This window comes from Passer domesticus, chromosome 6 (assembly GCF_036417665.1).
Source record: "Passer domesticus isolate bPasDom1 chromosome 6, bPasDom1.hap1, whole genome shotgun sequence".
NCBI classification, from domain to species: domain Eukaryota; kingdom Metazoa; phylum Chordata; class Aves; order Passeriformes; family Passeridae; genus Passer; species Passer domesticus.
Genome location: NC_087479.1, coordinates 32,088,310 through 32,107,986, shown reverse-complemented (window position 1 = coordinate 32,107,986; position 19,677 = coordinate 32,088,310). Strand labels below are relative to the sequence as shown.

The window sequence follows — 19,677 nt, the reverse complement described above, 5'->3', positions numbered from 1 at the left end:
TTGGCAGTTTTGCTCCCAATATACATCTTATAGACACCATATATTACAAGTGCCATACATGAGTTGGATAATGACTATGAACTTATTTTTTTTCTATAAAAATATGTGATTGCCCACTCAGGGAAAAAAAAAGTCCACAAACTAAAAATGAATAATGTATTCCTAGAAAAAGACAAAAGATTACAGGAGTAGGAGATGCTTTTCACTGCCACATTTATTTGATAAAAAATTTAACCTCCTATTTTCAAAACTTTCATTATAGGATACTTAATTTTTTAACAGAAAAGGATTCCATAGGCAGTCCATACGGAATTTTGCTGGGTATCCCAAAGATATGCATACTTTACACTCTATTGTTCGTTCTCTGTGCATTTCACAGGTTAAAAAGAACATGGAAGGAACTGTATGTTTGTAAAGGCCAGGTCTGGCTTGCATGTTTTACACCTTCATCCTATCGGACCATGCCAATTTTCTAGTTGTGAGGAGGAAAAGCATATTTCGATAACCATCACTCTTATATAACAATAAAGTCACATAAGGAGTTTTCAAAGGTAAGAAAATTGGTTTCATGAAAGTTGTATTTAATTATTTTTGGAACAGTTCTCCTTTGTCAGTACAGGAGAGAAATTCATGCCATCTATTACACAAAGTCCTCTGCGTGACCGGGGTCCAGGCACTACCTTCCTGGCCTAGTCCAGGCCATTACTGCTTCAGCCACAGACTGATACCTTTTCTGATGTGCTTCCTTCTCAGAATCCTGTGCCAGTGTCAAGGGTATTACAAGCAATTTTGACCTTCATTTCAGTTACGGTAAGGAATTCTAAAGCAAGAGCAAATTTCTTTGGTATTTTATGGTTCAAAGTTGGGATGGAGGGGATCAGTGCCAACACCATCCCACCTCCCCTAATATCCAAATGACAGCACAGAAACATGCTACACAAAGCAAAATAATATCTTTTATAGTAAAATGTAAGCCTTTAATTACAAATGGAAAAGACTGGAAAAGTTCTGACAAAACATTTTCTGGTAGGAATTTGCTGGCTCAGGCAGATTGAAATCTGTTTCTGAGACACTGGTATTTTCCTCTGTGTCTCTCAGAAGCCAGGGAGCTGCACGTCTGCAACGGGTCTAGGGCTCCAGCAGTTGAAGGGGGCAGCTCTGGGACAGGTCCATCAGGAGCCTTCAGGGCAATCACCTTCCTAACCTGTCTTAAGAAAAGAGCACTCACACTACTAATGCTTTGGGGAAGCCCAGGAGCTGACCTGCTCCCATACTGAAGCTTCACTGCCTTTCACAGATAATTATGAAATATTTGGCTTTTGTTACCAAGTGGGACAAACTCAGATTTCACAATAATCAAAATCCTGCATGAAAGTCAATTACTTCTCTCTGCAAAGCTGAAACTATGACCACATACTTCTCACTTGTAGCACCTCCATGAAGATGTCAGTGCTGAAAACCTGGCAATTCTGATGAGGTTGTGTTCAACACACTTGGAGATCAACCTCTTGAATATAAACTGTTTCATTGCCTATTATATGTTAAGGTCCTGTAGAGCTCCCTGATGCCAGAAAGAATAAACAAGGATGACACTAGATATTATATGATATTTAATATTGTAACTTGGAATTTTCTTACATTTAAATTTTAAAATGTGGCATTAGTGCAAACATGAATAATCTCAGCGGGAGGCAAGCAGAAAGATTGCAATGGATTTCAGACTTCTGTAACATTGTATATGCACATACATCTGAGCTAAAAAAAAATCTGCAAACAAACCGTGTTACAGTTTTAAAAAAGAATTCTATGAATTCTATAGAATGGTTTGGATTGTAAGAGACCTTAAAGATCATTCAGTTCCAATTGCTGTGGACAGGGACACCTTCCACTAGACCATGCTGCTCAGAGCTCCATCTGACCTCCAGGTTAAACACCTCCAGAGACAAGAGGTTACCACAACACCTGTGTTCTCTGTGTAACCTGTGCCAGTGTCTCACCACCCTCACAGTAAAGAAGGTTTTCCTAATGTTTAATCTAGACCTAAGCCATATATCAGTTTTTTAATGTCTCTGTCAGACTGAAGTTTGGAGTGAAGAGCTGGAGCTGATAGCCTTGGTGGGGGACCACTGTCTCATGATGGAGGGGTCTGTTCTTACATTGGTTATGAACAAGGTGTTTTCAATACATAGCTGATGCCATCTGCAAATGCCTTAAATTGATACATGGAGTCTTGTAGGACATAGTTTTGTAGAAGAATTTTATTAAAATCACTCAATCAAATGCAGGAGAAATGCCTTAAAATTTAATATTTTTTTTGTGGAACACTTCATCGAAACCTATAGAAGGAAGACCACTCTGCACTAAATACTTGACGTCGAAAACTTGACAGCTGAACTTTAGTTTCTAAATGGGGCCTTTGTTCCTGAATATATCTGGTTTGCATTTGAACAATACTGCATCTTAAAGTAATTCTAGTTCATTAGCAGGAATTATGTTTTGTTACTTAAATAATACAGTTAAAAATAAGAGTTTATGGAAGACCCAGGTAAATATATTATCCTTTATTCTGTGTCATTTTTCTTCTAAAAGCTTTTGTGGTGTAGATTTAAGGTTTTGTGTGAAGACAACTTTAGAAATGTTCTATTACTAGATTTCGAAACAGCAAAGCAGGATATTAGTACAAATGTTGTTTTTATGTATCAGAGGAGTAGACTGATACAGATGTTACAGTAATTAACCTCATTGCTCAATCAGTGACCCCTTGTATTGAGCCTAGAGAGCAGAATTAGGTGTTCACAGTAACACTTCTGAAATATATGGAAAACTCTAATTCTGGCCAATAAGGAATTTGAAATACTGTATTATGGTGTGTAGGAATATGAAACTATATTTCATTATAGGAATTTTGAAATCCTGAATGCAGTCAAACTTACTAAACTTTGATCTGCTATGTGAACCCTAACCTCATAAAGCTGCACATCAGAAAAAGCAAGCTTAGAGGAAGTGTACTGAACACACATGAAATGTGTTTTGCTAGGGTGAATAAACAGCAACATTGTAACAAGGTTATTTTCATGTTTCCTTCTTTTATGACTAATGATTTTTTTAAAATTATTGAATGGGGCTTTCATATTTCTCAAGATATTAAAGAACCTCCCCCTCTCAGAGTCCTTAGATATTTGCAGCCAGCCTTACTCAGAGGACATTCCAGACTTGTCACTGCACAGCTGCTCTTGGCAGCCCTCCACTCAAAGTCTTTGCCAAAGCATTGCTTGGACCCCCCAACCACTCTGCTGAAACAATAATTAGTACTATGAATTTTGCACAACTGCTAAAAATTTTTTTGGCCTTAAAATTAGTTTTATTTACTTTAGTTATAAAATGTGTTGTATCTTTGACATCACAGCGTTTGCTTCTCCAGCCTGCTGTGTTAGCTGACAGTGATATCTTATATTCCAGATGTAGGCTGCTAGGTAGCATAAGATTTAAGGTCTTACATGGCAAGAAACATTTGTTTAGCTGCATGCTTGCTTTTTCCACAGGGACTTATCTACTTTGGAGAGTCTTCCCTTTCTATATCTTTGAAATGCTTGCTTCAACTATCAAAGATGCAAAGAAACAGAATAATAAACCTTACCTGAATAAGGCTTATTTTCCTTCCATATTGAGTTCCACTGTGGTAATTCCATGGGTTTGGTCCCAAAGTATTTTATTCCAATCAGTGAAAGGCAGAAAGGTGTGTATTTCTTTTTGTCCTCCTCTGGACTTCATAGAATGTTTTGGGTTGGAAAGGACCCTTGAAAATCATCTAATCCTATCCTTTTGTCATGGGCATGGACACCTTGCTTGAAGCCCCATCCAACCTGGCCTTGAACACATAAACTTATAAACTTCCTGTTCTGTGTGAATACCAAGAAGTATGTTCTGATAAGGCATAAAAAAGAAACAAAACTAACAAACCAAACTAGACTGGAAATTATTTTTGAAAAAGCTATGCTAGGGTTGGATGCCTTGGGCATTTCCAACATCTCTTCTTTGTAATTTTTAACAGACTCTAAGGCTGGAGCATTTGGAACCAAAACACCAGGGATTCTTCCTCGACAAGTAAAAACGCCCCATAAAAATGTGGCAATAACGCTTAGAGAATTTTCAACATAGTTTGATTATAAAATTTATTATAGATTCTGCTTTTTTTGTAGTGCAAAACAAACTTTCTGGTTTATTTGTTTATTTTTATTTGTTTTAAAGTTAATGTGGTCCAAGTGAAAAGAGAGACCAGAAAAACCTCACAAATCTTTTCTGCCTCTAGCAAGAAGAGCACAAGGCAATAACAGTGAAATCTTGCCCCCTGCCAGTATAAGGTCAAGGGATTATATTTGGGCCTAGCTGCACAACATCCCTCACTATATTATACTGATATACTACAATAACTATAAGGCTATGCCTAAATGCTGGGAGGGAATCCATGTCTGCCTCTTCCTTTTTTCAGCTGTTTCTCTGCCATGGGTTTCATCCATATCCTGTGTTCTACTCATACAGTTGTGGAGCTTTTTTTAAGGCCAAACTCAAATTAACATTTTAGGAAAATACCAATTTTTATTGTGCAAGGATTTTTTATCAATACTGATTTAAACAGTTGTTCTATGGGATGTCTTAGACAATATTGGTTAGTGAGAAGTAAATGTTTTTAATGGCAATTACTGGAATATATGTGAGCTTCTGAAGCTGGAAACTGAAGTTCAAATTCCTAACAACTGCTGAGAGGTTGCATTAGACCTTTTTCTCATTTGTTAGGGTACCATTGTCTTTGTTCTTCTTACCTGAGTATCTTGCATATGGTTATTTTGGTTTCATAAACCATGAAATGTAAACAAATTCTAAATCTGATTAATTCTTAAAAAAAAATATACTATTTCATAGAATTTTTGTTTTTAGGCATGGACATAATAAGGCTTACCTCCTAGTAGCACTCTGCCTGTGTCATCTTACCTAATCAGCTTTTGAACTTTCCTGTTGTAGTAGTAAGATCAGAAACCTGGCATAAGAAAAGTGATTATTTTTATTTCCTTTGCTCAAATTGCAAGTGCTATACGTTTATTCCCTATCTCCAAATTGTCAGCTCTATTGCCAACCCAAATGGAAAACCATGATATGAAAAATGAAAAGACAAACAATACCAGGCACAAATTTCTCCAAAACAAACTTTAGTTCACTTAGAACAGGATGACTCAACCTTCCCTGATAAAAAGTTTAGTGACTCTTTCACAGGGGAATCAGAAAATTCTCAGAATTTTATACAACCTCCTGTAATGTAGGGATTCTTTTTCCTTATACAGCTTGTCTTGTTTGTCCCTCACAACTTCTAAGCCATGATTAAATATTCCTGTTTATTGACTCAGCCTGCTATGTAAGTGACCTTTACAGCTGTGCTGATGTCTTTGTTGTTCTGACTTCAAGTCTGAAACACAACAGATGCGTACTGGAATTCCTTTTGTGCTTTTTCTTCTTCTTCTTATTGACTATTGATCGTTAATTATTAATTATTATAGCATTTATGTCTATGAATACTTTGAATGGAATAGCATTCTAAATCACAGAAGACTGGAGAGTTATCTGAAATGTTGCAAACTTTTCATTCTTTATGAAAAAGACCACAGACTAAGGTAATTTTGTCTATTCTAAATCCTAAGTGATTCCTTTAGGCTTTTCAGTCAGGTGCAGTTGGTTTCTCTTTCATATCCTAAAAATCCATAAAATTCCAGGCATTACTGACACATTAGTTCTTACAATTTTTTAAATAGCATTTTAGAGAGCTGACCCTGAACTTGTGCAGGATCTGCTGCGCCAGCTGGATCCCTAAAAATCTATGGAGCCTGATCTGAGAATCCTTGAGGAGCTGGCTGATGTCATTGCAAAGCCTCTCTCAATGATTTTTGAAAATTGTCCCAATTTTCAAGAAGAGCAAAGAAGGATGACTCCCGCTTTCCATATGAGAGAGATGCTCCAGTGCCCTCATCATTTGCATAGCCCTCCATTGGACTGTCTCCAGTAGCTCCCTGTCTCTCCTGTCCTGAGGAGCCCAGACCTGGACACAGCTCTCCAGGTGAGGCTCACCAGGGCTGAGCAGAGGGGCAGGATCCCCTCCCTTCACCTGCTGGCCGTGCTCTTCCCAATGCAGCTCAGGATCCCATTGGCCTTCTTGGCCACCAGGACACACTGCTGGCGCAGGGACAGTTTGTTGCCCACCAGCACCTCCAGTCCTTCTCCCCAGAGCTGCTTCCCAGCAGCTCAGCCCTCAGCCTGTGCTGGCCCATGGGGCAATTCCTGCCCAGGTACAGGACCCTGCACTTGCCTTTATTGAATCCCAGGCAGTTTCTTCTCTGCCCATCTCTCCAGCCTGCTGAGGCCCTTCTGAAGGGCTGCACAGCCCTCTGGGGTATTGGCCACTGCTCTCAGCTTTGTGTGCTCAGTGACATTGCTGAGGAGGGATCTCCCCTTCATCTAAGAAATCAATGAATAAGTTAAACAATACTGGCCCCAGTATTGAACCTTGGGAGACACCACCTGTGGCAAGACTCTAACTAAATCCTTTGCCACTGATCACAACCCTCAGAGCTCTGTCATTCAGCCAGCTCTCAAAAAACATCACTGTCCATTCATCCAGCCCACAGCTCCTGAGCTTGCCTGTGAGGATATCATGGGAGAGTGTCAGACTTGCTGAAGTCCAGGTAGACAACATTCACTGCTCTCATTTATCCAGTTGTTCCACTGTAGGAGTCAATCAGGTTGGTTAAACACAACAGCTAAATCTCCAGGAAAAAAGTCAAACACATAGGCAAATGTAGAATGTATTACGAAGGGCACTTTCAAGGGAATGTATTATTTTTTTCCACATAGTCTGGATTACATATCCAAAATGAAAAAAAAAGTGCACAGCTCTGCTCTCCCATGTCTGTGGAAACTTAGGTTACTGTAACAAAATTGCACAGTTTATCAAATCTAGATAAACAGAAGTAGAGAAGATGGACAGTTCTTTTCTTGAAACACAGCCAGGATAAGCGTCTGTGAGGAGGAAAGAGACATACAACATGAAGAATAAAGCATGAATTTAGACTGAAATTTAAAAACTTTCAAAGAAGTGAGTTTCTGAAACAGACAATGAGAACACAAGTAGATTAAATATGTTGCAGTTGCTTTTACTGCAGTTATATAGATTTGCTGAGCTTTTAACCTTTGTATTTGTGTAGTATAAATGGAAAATAATGAATAGGTTAAAAATTAAAATTTACAGGAATGTGACTCAGAATTTTTTTTAAAACAAGCATGCTTTATTTCTTTGGAATGAGGAGTAACATGGAAAAGCTTTATGTAAATATGCAGAGTTAAACACTAAGCCAGTAGCTGTTCCTTCACTGGAAACCTGAAAAATGGCAAAATTAACATAAATATTACCTGCAGGAAAAATGTATTAATCTAGATTTACACAGCACCCTTTATTTCAAAGGATCTTTAAAATCTCTTTAGATCTTACCAAACTAATAGCCTTTGTGAAAACCTAACTATCCAAACTGAGCTACAGTCCTACTTAGGAAAGGTTCTCATCCTGGTACTCATTAATATAAAAGCCCCTCTGAGTATGTGCAGTCTATCAACTTTAAAAATCCAGTTTGTATACTCTTTTATTCTTTAGTAGACTTGTTATAATCCTGCAATCCTCTTTTTTTTTTTTTTTTTTTTTTTGAGATGGAATATGAAGATTTAATCAAAATATGAAAGCTGAAGTTGTCCCATTACTTTAGACCATATAGTTGTCTATTTTTCCCCATTTATTCCTCACTCATTCCTTATAAAGTCCAGCACCTTTTTGCTCTTTTGTCAGCAGCTGAATGTAAGCAGAGGTTATCCCTCACCATGCAGTTAAAGCTCTGAATGTTACTGCACAAACTTGCAGACTTATGTTTTTCACAGTAATTTTACTTTTTGCCTTTCCTTTTCACACCTTGTTTGTAAATGATACAATATCAATTCTTGTTTGTCTTGGTATTCAGTTAAGTCACAAAAACTGGAAGGATTCCAGCATGGACCAAGATTCACTATCAATCTATAATATTCAATGGAAAAGTCCTTAATCTCTCAGCTTTTCAGTGTGTTCTAAATTCTGATTTGTATCAAACTCATACACATTTGAGGCTTTTAAGAAAAATTTTAAAAAGTAGCAGCTTGTTTTTTACTCGCAACGAAATATGATATATGCAATTCATTTATTTATTTATTTAGCCATGGGTTTACCTACTATGCTGCAGTAGTCCCTGGGTACACTGGTCAATTGTTAGCCAAGGTGTAGAAGTCAAGGGGTAGGAAAAGAGAGGCTGTTGGAGAGAGACTACTGAGAATTGGAGAGGTTCCATCAGCCAGTATCAGGACAATGGCTATTGGCACCAAGTACCAGTGCCTAAACGAGAAAGATGTGATCCATGGCAAAGGACATGAGTGCAGAAGCCCTCCTAGGCCAGACAAGGTAGTTGCAAATTAGGAAAGTTGCTAAGACAGCATGGAAATGAGAACAGGAATGGTGAACAAGGCAGAAGGTGAAAGGAAAAGTGTGAAGTCAAGTAATGTGAGAAGAAGGCAATAAAAAAAGGGCATGGAAATGGGATCTGAATGTTTGTGGCTGGGAGAAAACAGCACAGTCAAGATAAAAAGCAAGAAACAAACAAGGTTAAATTTCACAAAATATAGGGAGGCAGGGAGGAGAAAGTGATGAAGAGAAACAAATAGGATCAGTATGGGGAAGGAAGACAGATGGAGTCTTTAAAAGACTGTCCAAGTATCACCTGTGGGATGTGTCAAAGAAATATGAGCACACTATGAAACTTTTAAAAACTGGGCAGCACAGTGAAGGTGCTCCTGTGCAGACCTGCTAGGAAACTGTTTTTTCAAGCATAATTTTCCTGTCCATGACTGAATCATATTTTTCCAAGCCGAAGAGAAAAAAACCTGAGATGTTTTCTTGAGGCTCTAACTGATGACAACATATTTACTGAACTTCTCACAAAAATCATCACATAAATATTTGACTCTGATTGTGATTTCAGCAAGTTTATTTCCAAGATTTTGATTTATAGATAAAATTTCATGTACTGAGACTCCAAGCAAAACAACAAAACTGAGATTATATGAGAGGCAAAGTTATTAGGCTTTGTTGTAACATATTATTTGCAGCTACTATTTTTTTTATTTTTAGGGTATAAGCCAAAGAAACTAAATGAAGCTGCAGAAGATCTTTTCAGTTTTAATGATTTGAATTTTGATATGGACTTTTGCTCCCCTGATAAATTCCTTGTTGTAGTTTTAGATATAAAGTCATTCAAAGCAATGCAAAATCTGAGTACTGATGTATTTATACATTTAAAGTAACATAAGACTATTCAGGACAACATAAATGTAGAGTACAAGTTATAGTCTGATTTATGCAATTGCAAAATGCTGAGACTTTGTTTATAGCTGTGGAGTAAATTCCTGACTTATAAATGAGAACTGAATCAATTGAAACATTTCTAACTTTTTCCACAGTCATATTTTTAGAAAATGAACTGTTGGCCATAATGAGGAATGCAAGGAAATGAACAGGTTCCATCTTCCATCATTACAGAGCTGAGCTGTCTGCTTGGCAGCTGAGCTCAGATTTTACTTGTCACTGAACTTGATGAAAATAAGTGTAAAATATATTAACTCTTTTGCTTTCTACATCTTTTGGATCAAAATCTCATTGCTTTAAAGCAGTGTTACTGAAATATTCTGAATCACAAGCCTGTAATGCATGTCCTTGTTACTTGAAATCCATCCTAATTCTAGTCGCAGCTGAAAGAAGTGTAACTGCAGGACTGTGAACTGGTGCAGCTGAGATGATAAACTGGCACTATACACATTCTCTCTAGTGCATGAAAGCCAGTGAAAGTTTTCCCTGGCTAAGGACATAGTATCCAACATGTCAGGACCTCATCTGGGCTTTGCTCTCACTGCATTTTGCACATTCTTTTTATGAGTTGCCACACAGCATGTATGAGGACCCTATTCATTTTTAAGGACTGAAAAAATGTTTCAAACACTGTTAGTAGGCTATATGTTTTCCTACTTCTTCAAGTCACCTAATTTTAATATAAAGAAAATTTCTTGTAACTTGGAGGAAATAAAGGGTGATGATATGTAAGTTTTGCAGCTCTACCATAGAGGAAGCAGTTAATATGAGAGATGAAAAGTTTTTACTCTATTGCTTGAAGAAAAACAAAGGCAGAGGAGGTCCTTGTCCAGACACTGGACTGAAAAATATTTGGGAAGCAAGCTCTACATAAAGTAAATTAAATACACTAATGTACAAGCTTGGTAAAGGAATCCTAACTGTGTATATAAAATATTTCCTTGATGAATAGTCAGCAGCTCTGGTTTCTGTTTAAATTCCTCCCTCCACAGTCATGCATCTAGGAAACCAGATTGGAAAAGATTCATTTCTGGCATTACCAGATTTACTGGAACAAACAGAAACACATTTACTGTGAAGAAACTCTTTCTGAAAGAGGCACTGATGTTGTCATGTCAGATGGGGCAGACACTGTTAGTCTGTGTCAGACCTGCCAAAGAAAGGGTGGCTGAAAAGGTCAGGATGCACTGAAGAAGTACAATGTTTTGTTTTCCCAGAGCATACCACCTGCTTAACATGAAAAATTACACCAAGCTTGAATATTAGACATGCACAAGGTGCAATGTTTGATCGTTGAGGCATAAACATCTGATATATGTGACCTGGAAATGTTCATAAGAGCTATTCCCACCTTGAATGAACCCAGAGGAATACTGCTCTCTACAGGGAAAATAAGGACATAGAATGGCCTTGACTGGTGTAACTGCAGTATCTGACATGTCTGTCTCATTTTGCCAACCTATTTTAAAGAATAAGCAACTCGACATCAAAGAAACTGCTTTTATATTTAAGGGTCTTTTTTCTCCTTAATAACCAAATAAAGGGGATGAAGTTTTTAAGAAAGATATCTAAAAATATCCATTAATAGGTGAACATGCTCACTTTGTTGCTTGCAAGACAATAAACAACTGCTCATCGAATAAAAGCAAGAGTAAAAGGAGGGTTTAACTAGGAATTGTTTTTGTGTGAAGCTGTAGATGTGGTAGTGGAAAAAACAAATTCTTTGAAAACACAAGAAAAAATTAATCACTGGCATCTAAAGAAGAAAAAATTTAGTTAGGTTATTGAAGACATTGTTAAAGGCCACAGTTTATTATAAAACATGAAAGAAAACAAGCTTCAACAAACCACAGTAAAAGAGATAATAATATCTTACATTACAAACTTTTGGGAGAGTTCAGTTTCTGCTTTTTGGGAGCAAGTATTTCAGTATTTCCTTCTCCATTTTTAACATTCCAGTAGGGCAAAGGTACTGCAAAAATAAGTTAGATAAACAGCATTAAAACAGTACATAATTCCCTGACAGAATATAGGAGAAGAAAGAGGAAAGCTTGGAAGGAAACAACATCCCATCTCAATTTAACCTGCAGTCACTAGAATAAAAGAGATTTTTGCTGTGTGTACTTTCTCATAATTAAAATAATACAAACTAAGATAGACTAAACTAAAAGACTTGAGCTTCTTGAATTTTCATTTAATGTCAAATTTGGGAAGCATTGCTTATTACCTAAGGTGAACAAAGAAGTACAAAACCTACATCCTCCTGGAAGCTATGTTAAGGCACATGGAAAATAAGGTGATTGCTGACAGCCAAAACGGCTTCACAAGAGAAAATCTTGCCTAACAAATTTAGTGGTTTTTTACAGGTGTGACAGTGTTGGTGGATATAGAAAGTAACTGATTTAATCTGTCTGGATTTTTTCAAAGCATTAAGCATTTCAATGTTTTGATTCTCTCCAAACTGGAGAGACATGTCTTTGATGGATGGACCAGTCAGTGGATAAAAATTCTGAATGGTCACACACAAAGAGTAGTGGTAAGTGGTTCTACATCTAAATGGAGACCAGTGAGGAGCTGATGTTCCTCAGGGCTGGCACTGGGACTGGCTCTGTTTAACATCTTTGTTGGTGACATGGACAGTGGGACTGAGAGCAGCCCCAGCAAGTTTGCTGGTGACACTGAGCTGTGTGGTGCAGTTGACATGCTGGAGGGAAGGGATGCCCTCAAAAGGGATCTTGACAGGCTGGAGAGGTGGGTCTGTGTGAACCTCGTGAAGTTCAACAAGGCCAAGTGCAAGGTCCTGCACATGGGTCAGGGCAATCCCAAACATGAGTACAGGCTGGGTGGAGAATGGGTTGAAAGCGGCTTTGAGGAGAAGGACTTGGGGGCATTGAATGAAAAGAAGCTCAGCATGACCTGGCAGTGCCCATTTGCAGCCTGAAGAGCCAACCACATTCTGGGCTGCATCAAAAGAAGTGTAGCCAGCAGGTCGAGTGAGATGATTTTTCCATTCAGCTGCTCTCATGAGACTCCCTCTGGAGTAGTGTGTCCCACTCTGGGGCTTTCAACATAATGACAACACAGATTTGCTGGAGCATGTCTAGAGAAGGGTCATGAAGATGGTGAGTACTGAAAGGCCTCTCATATTAAACAGGTTGAGAGAATTGGGTTCATCCAGCCTGGAGAAGGGGAGGTTGAGGGGACACCTTACTGCTGTCTTGCAATACCTGAAAAATGATATAAGAAATCTGGGCCGGGACTTTTTACTTTGACATGTATGCATAGGACAAGGGGGAATGGTTTTATACTGAAAGAGGGTGGGTTTAGATTGGATACTAAACAGATATTCCTTATTGTAAGGGTGATGAGACACAGGCACAGGTTATCCAGAGACATTGTGGATGTCCCATCCCTGGAAGTGTTCAAGGCCAGGTTAGACAGGGATTTGAGCAGCACAGTCTAGTGGAAGGGGGCTGGGAACTAGATGATCTTTAAGGTCCCTTCTGACCCAAACGTTTCTATGAGTATATGTATTTCAGTATGAAGAAAATTTTAGTCATGAATGGGACCAGCAGCTATTTGAAATCTACACAGAATAGTGGAGCAAATTTTTAAAAATATGTATTCATCAAAGTTTATTATATATGAAACCCACTATTTTTACAGTCCTTATTTCCATGCCATTGTTAACCTCCATTGAGTAATGTGCTGGAGGTTATATTAATATCATTTTCATATTGAAACCAGAGGTATGTATATAGATTTTTTTATTAAATACTAGCTACCATATATTTATAGCAAGATCACTTACATTTCCAAACTGATGGAAAAGTAAAGACAAAAGTTTATTGGGTTATCTTTATCCTTGCAATTCTATTCATTTTAGCTTTTGATCAACTAGAAGCAAAAAGTTTTACTAACCTTCAACTGTGGTCCACTCTGGCAATTTCTGGACTACAATCTCATATAAGAGCAGATGTTTTATAGTTTTTATTATCTTCTTTTAGTTTTGTACCCAATGACCAGCTAGAAGTAACAGCCATTTTACTGATCTGTGTTCCAGATATTTTTGTTTCTCTCTTTTACGACATGAAGAGAAGCAGCCAAATCTATAAAAAGCCTATAACAAACTACTATTCCATGCCATTTTCTAAGATCATCTGGATTTCTCCCATTAATAGTGTATCTCAAACATTCCAAAACAATGAAAAAGGTCCTACCTCAAATCGGAAAGATTATTTTAGTTCTCTCAGCTGGAGAATGGATTGAAGTATCTCAGAAGCTCTCAGCTTCTATACTGTAGAATGGATAGCTATTTTAATGCATGTTCTGTTGAACAAGTTAAAACATACTTCATCTGGTACATGGGGATGCTGATGTTTTGTTTTTTAACAAACAGTAAGAGCTTCTATGTTTTTTCCTGTTGGCTTGGATAATGCTCCTTGGCACAAGCTAAATTTTTACCTATTTACTACACTAGCTCAGAAGCAACATGACAGCAGTAGCAATGTCTCAGTTGTTTTACTCCTCATTAGTATTGTAACACTTCAGTAATGTTTTTGTGTTCTCTGGATCATGGAAAATAATTTCCCATAGTCTTTGGACTATGGGAAAATAATTTACTCTTTAATACTCTCAATAGAACTGGTCTGACTTGTAAGTGCTCTTTAGATTTAAAGATGCCTTGTTGATGATGCCAAAATCTGTTGTACAACGGGCCTGCTCTGAGTACAATGGGCTAGATGAATTCCAGACCTCCTTTCCAGACTATATACTCTGCGTCTCTATGTTCATCTTACAGTTAGATGCATGAGTACTTATGGTGTGTGCAGTTCCATCTTTAAGAAACCCTTTGCAACTACTTTCAAACCTAGAACCATTTCCTGTGTTATTGTTCCTGTAATGCCACTTGTTTGCTGTGTCAGTTATGCTAAGAATATGGAACAATCTTGCTCTCACAAGAAAATACAAAATGAAGCAGCACTTCTCATGGTAATTTCACATTATTAAATAAAAATAGTGTCTAGTGAGATCTTTCAAATTCATCAAGAGATAACAGAGATAGAGATGACAAAATTTATTACTCAGTTACTTTGATTTCCTGTAGAGTTAAGATGTTCCATTAGAGTTACCATGCAGTTTCTGCAAAACAGCATGTGGTATTTTATCTTTTCAAATAATTACCTTACATTCTTTTTTCTTACTCTGAAAGTGGAGACTATGAAAAGAAAATTAATGAAAAGTGTTTAATTGGGATTTCTAGTGTTATTTGGTAAAAGATGATGGCAAAGGCTACACTCCAAGGACATATCAGTCTTTTTAATTATATGCTAGTGGTAATATTTCCGTGAGTTCCTAAAACAGAAAAAACATGTGAGACTATTCTTCTCCAAAGGAGTATGTGTTAACTCTTTGCCATTCTATTGAGAAATTATAAACTACATGAAGTTCTACCAATGAAAAGAGTGACAGCAGACATGATCTAACCTGGCTTCTATTCTCATAACTAAGTAAGTAAAAAAATATCATCTCCCTAATGCCTCTTTTTGGTCTGTCAATCTAAACAGAACTTAACAACATAGGAGTATTTGGTTGCTTCAGTTGTCTGGTTAGTGAAACTCAGGTCTTTCATGACCTACTGTCCTACTCTCTTAGAGAAAGACCAGTGTAATTAGAAATTGTGTATATAATCCAGCCTTGTGAAAATGGGTGTGAAATACATACTTAAATCCCAGAATAATTTTCCTCAAAATATGAACCAAGCAGAAATTTGAATTTCTGCAGTCAATACATACACATGCATGTGTTTATGTATATTGTATTTCAATACAATGCTGCTGACCTGAAGCCAAATGGATTTTTTTATTTATATTTGGACACACAGACATCCTTTGTCTAATGTAGAAAATGTCTGGCTTCCAGTCAAATTGGTAATGAGGAACTGACACCATACTAGACCAGGTAAAATAAAGCTAATATCTATGTAACTGAACATCCATTGAAGTTTTAACCCTAGGTGAGGTATTGGGTCATAGTTTGTATAAGCAGAGAATACTGTGTTCTGTTTCTGTGGCAAAATGTGTAAAATGTCATATATCTCCTTTCAGCTACACACAGAAAAGCAAAGCCCACATGTATACAGTCACTATGTATAAGCATAGGAAATAAATGTATGTAAAGATGTGTAGGATTTCCATGAGTACATCTGTACTGCCAGTTTCTTCCCTAGGTAATACATTTTTTTAAGATTTGAAGAGAACTGCTATCCCAATTAAACTATTACTTCTCAACCATAATAAGATTTGCTATGTTTGAACCTTCACTAGGCAAATTGGTGGGGTTTTTTGTTTGTTTGGGTTTTTTTGTTTTGATTTATTGTTGTTGTTGTTATTTTTGTTTTGGAGTGGGTTTTTTGGGAGTTTTGTGTGTGTGCGTGTGTGTGTCTATGTGTGTCGGTGTGTGTGATTCAAAAGAAATGGAGGAAACACCTAAACTTAGAAGTTGCAGAATAAAGAAACAAAATCATCCTACTCTTCAACAGGCAACTGTGGTGGGAACCCCCTTCAAGTGAGTATGGCTCTGCTCTGCTACCCTATGCATATATAAAAGTTGTCAAATTCATAATTAGAGACGAATTCATGCAGAGATGATGATGGAATACTATGGTTTTTAATGGAGAATCTTATCTTTTCAGGCTTAAGAATCTACTTACTAGACAACAAAAACCATGAAGACTGAATACAAACCTCCCATCATGGTAAGGAACAATATGATAGAAGTCCATGCCCCATGAGATGAGAAAGGAGCAATGTGTGTGTGCCTCACTAATCACTGCCTTTGAGTATGGTCATAATTCATAAAATGTCTCTGAGGGTCATACCATCACTGAAAAGGACAGAAAAGCTTGCTTTTGCCAAAGCTCTCTCTGTGTCCCAGGTTGTACACCAGCTGCTGCAAATATTCAAAATTGCAAGGTGTCAAATCTTCAAAGAATCTCAAAGATTATTTAGATTTACAGACACGATTAACACATGGAAGTTAATACACTGGTGTCTTTAGGCTCAAGTGTACAACATCCACAGTAACAAGACCTGAGCAAATTGGAGAAAGGCATTTTTGTAGGACATCGAAAATTTATTTGCATTTCTTTGACCACTTTCCGAATCTAGTTGCTTAAGGGCAGCCTCAAAATTTTATATCTCTTGTTAACTTCATCTACCCATTTACTGATACAGACATTTATTTAAAAAAACCCAAACTCAAAAGTTAATGTTTCTTTTCTCACTGTCAAACCATGTTTGACAATCTTAATGGATTGTAACTGGGTCTCAGAAGCAAATTTGTAACCCTTTTTTATTATTGACTGTCTGTCACTGGGCATTTACATGTATAATTTATTACCTTGACTGTTTTTAACAAGACAACCAGTAAAATTTTGCTCTTTAAACCTATCGCTGTTTATCATTCTGATCACCTAGATAACTCTAAGAAGAAATTAGCTATTGACTAATTTTCAAATTAGTCAATTACATTAGATTAGTCAATTAGATTCAAATATATCAAAATTATTTCAGCAACACATATCAGCTACAGTGGGGCTAAAAGACAACACTAGTTTGTATGCAAAAAGCGAACAGAAATAGATCTCTTATTTAGAGGATTTAATATCATTGAAATAAATTATCATCTACCCACGTGACTGAGAATCCAATCTGTTCTGAGGAAACCCAGATTGCTTTGTTAAAGAAACTTATGCAATTGCTGACGTGTGACTTTAGCCAATAGCTTCCTGCTGAATAAATGCTGAGGGCATTCCTGACATTCCTGGAGGGAGGTTCCTGGCCAAGCTGTGGCGGCTGTGTCCATCCCAGCTCTGAACTGAGCGCTGAGCTGAGCCCACGCAGAAGCCAGCTCGTGTCAGCACATGCCGGAATTTCCAGACATATATGGACATCACTCGTATGTGAACAGGGTGTTCCCCACCCCACGCACAAACCAGGACTGGAACGTGCTGAGCTCTCATGTCATAGATTCCCAGTGAGGCAATCACATGAATCCAGAGCTTTAATTCGGTACCTACGTCACCAAGGCAGGGGAGATGCCTTTTTCCTTTCTCTGTTTTTATTTATGTTTTGTTTCATTTTAGTATTTTTTTAAGAATAAATAAAGTGGAATTTCTTTGAATGAGGTGGAACTTATCCCAAAATTTTGAGCTTTTTCTTATTTTTTCTAAGCTTTTGACAGAAATATTCTGGATCTGGAATAAAGTTTATTTTTTCTCAGCAAACTGTCTAAAATTATAACTTGTGTTATTTAACAACTTATACCTTCTTAAAAATGCTTTACCTTTGCAAGTCTGATTTAAATGGAATCAGAAAAATAAAATAAGCATTGATTTTACACCTTTATGTCACATGTCTGTGGAATTCTACAGTTTTCACTAAATTTCTAAATAGTCATAAATGTATTTTTATGTCCTCTTTTGGCTTAGAAAATGGAACATTCCTATTCAGTCACTGGCAAATTTTCTTTGGAGGGTAGAAGTATCAAATGTGCATGAAAAGCTCTTTATCAACAGAGCATTTTTGGCAGCTAGTTATAAATGTGTTGACACCCTTTTCTTCAACAAGTACTGACTATCCATTTCTTTCATTCCTTCCCAAAAGTTCTGCCTACTCTGAAAGTGCATTCATGTTACTTTCAATAAGGAAGGACTCAAATAATAAGATACTTCCCTCCTGCCCCTGTTTCACATTTTGCTATCTGCCACCCAGTGCTGTTTCCAGTCATGTTTTGTTTGTGTATAAGACTTTGTTATGTTCTTTCCTACTTTGCACTGACAGTATTTGTGCTGAAGGTCACTACCATTTCCTTGGTCTTCTTCTGGGATTTAACTGTTTCTTAGTTTTTTTCAATAAGAACTAGTATTTTCATTCAAGCTACAGTATATATATAAATTGCCACTCCTCTTTTACATTGTTATGAGGTCCCTGGGACCTCTTGAATTGTCTTGCATACATGGAATAGGAAGGACCAACAGTGTGGACTCTAAGTATAGAATTATACTGGATGTTACTATCATGGTTTGCTGCTGTATGTGATTCCAGTCAAAATGTCAAGTAAAGAAAATAAAGTGTTCCAGCATAGACCAACCCTTGTCAAATTGGAAGACATGCTACAAATACTAATTTTTCTCAAAAGCATGTCCTGGCACTATTTGCCTCAAGCCATGTTTAGACATAGAAGCATCCAGCTGCATTTACATATTCGCTAAAGGAGAATCAAGGAGTTTACATAGCATACAAAAACTTCTAAATTACCCATAAAAGTATATCATTAACATGGCATATTTCTTTTTCTGTGTTCCTTATGAATGGGTCATAAAGAGATTCTATTAGTTTTGATGAGAAGTAAAACAGAAGCATAGAGATAAGGTATATATAAAAGATGCTATGAGAAAGATACAAGTTTCACAGTTAAAATACCCAGAAATAATCCAGATGCCTTTGATAAAATATGGCTTTAAAATATTGAGCATTTTGTTCCATCACAAAGTATTTAAGGGTATTAATTTAAATTAAAACTCTGAAAAAGCTACACACACAAGGGTGTAACCATGGATTAATTTGCCTATTTATCCATACACAATAAATGTCAATTTTTTTGTCTTTTTCTGTCCCAGCTCTAAATTCTGAGGCAGAGATCTTCTTCTTGCCTTATGTTTATTATTTTTTAGCATAGTGGGCCAATGGCTAAGATCAGGAGTCCCTAGGATGACCAGCAGTACAATTAGTATTTTAAATAAGGAGAGGCAAGGCAAATTACATAATATTTTCTTTTGTTATATTTTATTTTCTTTTATCTAGGTATATCTATGATTCTGTATAATGTCCAGCACAAATGTGTATAACAAAGCATCTACCAAGATATGGAAAGATAAAGGCCTTTTCACTGAAGGGTTCACTTACCTAAGGTAAGATAATGTGGATATCTAAGAAAGAGTGAAAACGGGATTTAAAAAAAAAACCCCTTGGATTAACATGGCAATAATAGAACACCCATTGCTCTTTTTTTTTTGTCTCTATGTATTTCTACTAAATGGTGATGAACAAGTCCAGCCAGGGACTAACTGAAACCCAGTAGAACATCCAACAATTGCTTTTGAACTACATACTGTTCTAAAAACTTGAAGCTTCCTT

The 19,677-nt window shown here is 37.0% G+C and overlaps 2 long non-coding RNA genes across 4 annotated transcripts in view; one reads left to right on the top strand and one right to left on the bottom strand.

The window, feature by feature from the left end:
* The window catches only part of LOC135303024 (uncharacterized), a 313,352-nt gene that overhangs the window by 174,495 nt on the left and 119,180 nt on the right, over positions 1–19,677 (bottom strand). The window lies entirely within an intron of this gene.
* LOC135303027 (uncharacterized) lies at positions 699–19,435 on the top strand. Its single transcript, XR_010364569.1, has 3 exons — positions 699–810; positions 16,173–16,235; positions 19,345–19,435. It is a non-coding gene; the product is annotated as an uncharacterized LOC135303027 (long non-coding RNA).